Below are 6595 nucleotides of genomic sequence, written 5' to 3'. Positions count from 1 at the left end.
GTGAAACAAATATATGGTTGAAGGTTTTTACCTCAGGATACCTAACATGTTTATGAGCTAAATTTGTTTTCTAGCTGATTTGTCAACAGTTCCATATCATTGATAGTTTTCCATTGCCTGGCAGCAAGACAGGCACATGGGCAGGCGCAAGGCTTCACACAGAGTCAATGAGAGTGCACTTTTACAGGAGTTCAGTAGTGAGAAGGAGAAAAAGCCAAAGGTGTCTATACTCAGGAGAGGTGGAGCCCACTGCTGGGGATGGACCCATGAGTTCCCTGTGAGTGAATCAATTAATCTGTGTTTTTAAAGCTTTTGTTAAGTCTACATCACCCACATCCCCTTCCTGACAATAGTTTTTTTGCCATGTAGTTTTAAAACACAAATATGGCACACTAGATGGCAGTGTCACACAGTGATTGTCAGATAGGACCTTTATTCACTGTCTGTTTCTCAGTGGAAACCCTGGGTTCTGCACTCAAATGTTTTCAAACTTCATAGATAGATAGCTAGATAGCTAGATATATATTTTCTTTTTTAATTTATGCTTAGTCTACCTGGTTAGTTAGGCTGTTACTGTACAGTAGTTATACATTGACAATTGACAAGATGACAATAATTTTGTGTTGTGGCGTGAAGTAATTTTTTTCATTTATATTAAAGATTTATTCGATTATAATTGCATTTTTAAGACAGTTGAACGGTAATGATATTTACAAGCATTTGGAAGTGAAGGGTTAATCTTCAGATTACATCATCATATCCAACCAGAGTAGGAGCGGCCTTTTTTTTTTTTCTTTTTTTTTTTTATAAGATTAACAACTTCACAACGAAGAAAACGAATGTCCTGTTAGTTTTAATTTTATTTTATTTCCGTGGTGTCATTCAGTTTGTTTTCAACAACATAATCTGGAAAGTTTCCCAAGTGGTAAGGCCGTTTCGTTCCTTATAAACTTTTTTTTCTGTAGTTTTTTAGATTTAAGTATTCAAGATGCAACTCCCGGTGAGTTCGAGAATGACACTTTGTAATCCAAACGCAACCCGCTTGACAGTGTCCTGGCACTTCGCCTGTGTGGGAATATCATCAGTATTTAATTTGTCAGGCTTTTCAGTTCATGGTTTTGTTTATTTATTTATTTATTTATTGGTCAGGGTAGTAGGTTTGTCCGCTGTTTTTATGTGTTTGTTTTTAGAGTCATGAGATTCTATTGTGCTTAATACAATTAATAACCGTTGGTAAAGTAATTGGAATGATCATTTGAAGACATCTCGGAGTAATACAAAGTATAATCTATCTTATCTATATCATGGCGAGTACACAAGTATAACAGGTTCTTTAAGCATTAATTACTATTTCTGTTGATTTAACGGTAGGTTCTATGTGAAACCCCAAACCGTGTGCAGTATGATCAGTAATTAGTAATTCCATACTTAACACTCTTTTCACTCTCTCACTCTCTGTGTTTGTGTATTTGTGTATGTATGTGCGCAGTTTGAGATGCATTCTGTTGTGTGACAGGATGATGGCTATTAAGTGGATTTTGACTGAAGTGACAGCCCTCTCTGAAACATTTTACATTTATCGTATCACAGATGTGAAGACAAATAGTATAATACACAAAATGTTTATTGTTATTTCATCAAATTAACTCTGTCCTTTTATGACTTTCTTTCATGGTTCATTAAAAAATGAACCAAGCACAAACACACACACACAAACACACACACACACACACACACACACACACATATCATGGGACTTTCGCTTCATGACTACAGTTAAGCGTTCGCTGTTACATATCCACATTCCTTCATGAGTTATGGTGTAGGGCAGCTTCACAACCTGGGTAATTACACTCTGTAAGAAATGTAAATAATATGTTGAGCAAATATAAATGAACTGTACAACACAAAATTTGATGCAGTACCAGTATCACCTTTTTAATATAACTGTGTTACCTGCCTACTACAGTTTTCCCTATATTTTTAAAAAATGGTTTTCTGAGTTATCAGCATACATATGATGAAGACAGTACTCGTTTATTGGGTTCTGCCAATGTAGTTGAAGTTGCAGTGGTTTGTCTTGCTCTGTCTTGCACTGCTGGGTTTTCTTCTCCAGCTGCTGATTGCTTTTACTGAGCTGTGTTGTGGCATACAAGACAGACTGTTCCAATTAACAGGACAAGTGTTCTGTAGAAGCAGGGTGATGTTTAAGGTACACTTTAGCACAGCGGCGCTTCATATTTTCAGTCTGTTTATGTGAAGTAGTCTCAGGTTGTCTGCACACTATCAGGTATTGGTGCACTGTTGGCAAATGCACCTCTTTGAATGGGTCTTATTCTGTGAAGCCATGCAAAAGTTTCTTTCATTGTCGGCTCAGCGTCTTCCGCTTTTCAGTGCTAAAATCTCAGTGATTTGTGTTAGGAATGCACAATATGAACAAAACTACTATATCGCAATTATATTGCTATGTATTGCCCATGCGATGTGCATTGTAATATATTAGAACATGTTGGCAAACCCTTGAGTAGCAGGATTAAAGACAGAAGCTTGCTGTGTTTCCATAAAACAACTGCAGGCTGTTATGTGTAAATTCTGGGACTGACATAGATGCTCACAGCACACAATATTTCAGAGGATGTATTTGCATATTGCAACCTTCTGCTGTGTCAGTATTGCAAAAGGCAATATAGTGATAACAGACAAATGATATATAGTACAGCCTTACATTGAATCAGACTGCCTGTGTTTTATTTACTCTTTAAAATGTAGAACTGAGCATGTGTGCTGCAGATGCTCAGGAAGACTCCACAGTGACTTATTCCACGTGGTCCTCACTGGGTGGGGATTGGGAGAGGGGTCCATGAGAACTGATTACCCTAACCCCTCCACCCCCTCTTTAGGCATGCTCAACATCAAATCTCTTTTTTTTTTTATTGCAAGGCAAGCTGAAAGGATGTGCAGTCAGGACATCTCCCTTCCTGTGAGTCAGGACAGGATTGAAAAGATTTCATCTTGATTTTGACTCCCATCCTCCGGTTGAGGTTTCGAGTGTGGGGGCCATAGGCCACAGCTGTGCTCTGTGATAGAGGGGCTGGAGGTCTCCATATTTATACTCAAGTCCCTTGTGTTCTGGACTTTGTTTTCTCAGCCTGCTGTGCCGCCTGCCGAAAGCACGGATGCTGTTATTGTTACCTGTTAAAATGTGGATAAATGTTATTACTGATCTTTTGCGGTTGAGCTGCAGCACATAAAAGCTCACAGTCACTGGTAGGAATCTGAACAAAACAAGCCAGGCATGTTTTTCTATGATCATGATCACCATGATGTCACAATATAAACATCCTCCCCACTTTTACACTTAGTGCCTCTAGTGGAATGTTTGGCTCTGATATCGGACGAACAACTTTCCCCTTTCTCTGAGCCTCTCACATTTGCATTCTGGTTAGATTTCTTGCTGAACCAGAAACATTACACTGCTCTCAGATACTGGTCAGATCGAAAGAGATGCATGGATAAGTGATGAGCCAAACTCCTCTGGTTCACTTCATGGCGGTTGCTCATTCCAAATGCTTTTGCACAGAAAGATTCCTGAGTATGTCCGCTTTGCTGGGCTTTTTGAATCCTTTTCTGTCTTCTGTCTACTGGAAGTGCATATTAGGTGTGCCCAGCCCAACCTATTAGTTAAGAACACTGGGCTTAGTACATGTTTAAAGCCAGGAGAAATCACCAAAGTGCTGTTGCCGCAGCCTCCAGAAGTCTGGCACCCCAGGTGTACAAGCTTTAAATATAAAGAAATCTATAAGATAGATATAGATCAATAGTATTGTTCTTCCCACATGCATGCCTTGGTGTGGTATAAAATCAGGGTAGGCCATTTTTTGTCTTTAAATTGTGGTTTGGTGAGCAATGCTGTCTGTTTTATTGTTATGACTTCATTGAAAATGAGATCATATTAAAGGATCCATTTATTCAGAAAGAGTTCACATATGTAATAAGTAACAATCTAGAATAAGTGTTGTATGTGTGTTTTCCATTCACAAGTTCAATGAACTTGTTGACAGACAGTTTGAGTAAATCAGTATTAATTCAATGAGCCTTGCTGCAGTTTACAACAGCACATTCATCTTGTGAATCATTGTACCTCTCGGAAAAACATCTTCAGTTCTGAGGTCGGTGTGTTTGGAGGACCCCCACCCCCACCCTATTCAGTATGCTCTTGCAGTGGTCTGGAGCAGGGAGCACAGATGGGAGGCTATTTTGAGCTACATCCACGCTGCCCCCATCTCTAATGACCCCCTGCTGAGCTCTGCTTACCAACCTGAGAGCCCTGCGGGGTGGAGCAGGAGGGGCAAAGGCCATGTGTGCCAGGACTCTGGGACAAACCCCGGGGACTTATCTGGCTTTCTGGGAAAGTTGTTTAAAATGTGGGGTCATTTTTGGGAACATTTAAGGAATTCCCCCTCCCCTTTACTTTCTCTTACTCAAGTTAGTCTCACACTGTTGTCTGTGTGCTGAATACTGACTTCCCCTCACATGCACAGGCATGGAAAAGGGGGTGTGTGGACTTTTTTGTTGTGTTTTCCAGCTGCTTATTCTGGATTGTCTCAGAGATATATTTAGCGCCCCAGCTGAACTCTGCTATTGCACTGCTGGTGAATCAGTGAATCAGTCAGTATTTGTTGTGGGGAGAATTTCATAGCTAATTGTAGTGTTTAATGTACTTATGACTTGTTTTAGCATTCTGCCATGGTAACAATGACTTCTATCACTGAAGAAACGTTTTACTACTTTTTGTTATTGTTAATCAACATTTTATGACTGTTAGACTGTGACTGTTAGACTGTTAGAATGGTATGGACTGTACTGATTTCTGGATATTATTGCTGTCATTATCACCAGCACTGTGTTTTGAGAGCTACTCAGGGTTTGGGAGCTGTTTACACCAGCACTCAGTCATGCATGACCTCACTTCCTGTTCAAAGTGGAGTTGGGATGCATAATACTGCTTGTTCGAAAGGAGTTATGGCACAGCCTACTTTCCGCTCTCAGCTCAGACCAGCCCCGCCCCCACACCCTCATCCCTCACTCGCCTGTTGCCAAGGCAATTACAGCCCACCACAAAATCAATCTTTTTGCAATTTGAGGTTTATAAATTGCACTTCAGGAAGACGAAGCAGGAGCCATGCGTCATATACAATACAAACCCTCTAAGACCCAGCCATAAAGTCTCTTGGTTCTTAGAGCTATGGCAGCACATTTTTAAGCAGCCAAGAAAGCAATCTCCCATGAGCTTCGGCAGCCACAGTGTCCCATGTACCTGGAAGAGTTAAGCCAGCCGTCGGCCTTTTGGGTTTAATTTGTAAAAGATAACAAGATCATTTTGATTGCCGGCACATTTCATCCAGCTTTCCACAGAGAACTGAATTTCTTAAGATTAGTTAAGCATGTGGGCCTTGTGCAATTTAGCTCAGAAATTAAAAGGTGTTTCATTCATCCCTTAAAGAAGTCTACTTTGACACTTGACAGTATTCACAGTATAAATGTGCTAAAGTGGACTTTAATGAATGTTTAAGCCTTCCCCTTTAAGAAAGATTTTTTGCACTGGATACCAGAGCACAGAGAATAATTTCTGATATTGTAGCTTGAGCTTCCATGAGCTTATTTTCCATATCTCTTAATGGACACTTCAGTGGAGAGGCCCTCATCCATAAATATCTGTCCCACTATTATTTAACGCGATCTATTAGTACATGGCAAGATTACAGTTTCCATAACAACTGCATTTGATTAGAAGTAAACAACTCTTTAGGCCCTTTGAAGTTGTTAATTTGCTTCACAGTCTACAAGAAATTCACCGTGTTCTAGGTGAGGTTTGTGGCTTTATAAAGAACTTTGCTATAACTAATAATATTTCTTTTTAATAAATGAGAAATATCTCCAAGTGATATACAAAGGCAAGACAGTGCAACGTGGTGATCATTGACTTGACTTCACCATTTTACCAGATTATCTGGAGGACAATTGTATAATTTATAAAGTTTATTCTTTTATTCTTTATAATATTTGTTATATATAGTCAAATTAAATTCACAGAACATTCTTAAATTTTCCTAATATTTTGCTTGAAAGATACAGAATTCTATTTCTCTGAAAGTCCTCATGTATCCTGTCTCTGCTATCTGCCTGACTGCCTAAATGGTGTTTGGGGCAGGAGTCAGTGCCACTGAACAGTGCATTCAGCTTTATAGTACCCATGGCAGGGGGTGGGACCCTTCTCACAGCCGTAAACAGTGTGCCCACCACCAAGGCTCCAAGATTCTCGTATGATGAGATGTGGTACTTGCAGGTGATTCATGTTTGTCTGGACTCTTTCAAACCAGACATCCCAGACTCTCCTCCCTGCAGCTTGTGAAGGATTTTCTAAAGTGTGTGCTGACCTGGGCGGCATAGCAGGGGAGTTCCATTCATTTGCGCCTTGAGCAGTAAGCATTGGGAGGGTTTTTAAGGAAAAGGGTTTATTCTAATGACATGTATTTATAGTGTGATCAGAACCAGGGGTTATGGTTTGTCATTGGAAGCAGGGATTTGTTTATCT

The 6595-nt window shown here is 39.9% G+C and overlaps 1 protein-coding gene across 9 annotated transcripts in view; it reads left to right on the top strand.

The window, feature by feature from the left end:
- Nucleotides 1–779: 779 nt before the first annotated feature.
- The window catches only part of mrtfbb (myocardin related transcription factor Bb), a 27835-nt gene continuing 22019 nt past the window's right edge, over nucleotides 780–6595 (top strand). For 5 of the 9 annotated variants that reach the window (XM_081698745.1, XM_081698757.1, XM_081698748.1 and 2 more), the window contains exon 1: nucleotides 780–925. The gene's annotated coding sequence lies outside the window, so the exon portion shown is untranslated. Of the gene's footprint in view, nucleotides 1001–1028; nucleotides 6483–6595 lie in introns of those variants that run through there. The other 4 variants (XM_081698727.1, XM_081698736.1, XM_081698733.1 and 1 more) reach the window with 2 other exon arrangements.

This window comes from Electrophorus electricus, chromosome 2 (genome assembly GCF_041902795.1).
Source record: "Electrophorus electricus isolate QZ-2024a chromosome 2, ASM4190279v1, whole genome shotgun sequence".
Classification (NCBI taxonomy): domain Eukaryota; kingdom Metazoa; phylum Chordata; class Actinopteri; order Gymnotiformes; family Gymnotidae; genus Electrophorus; species Electrophorus electricus.
The sequence above is the reverse complement of the archived record's forward strand: the minus strand, read 5'-3'. Positions and strand labels throughout refer to the sequence as shown.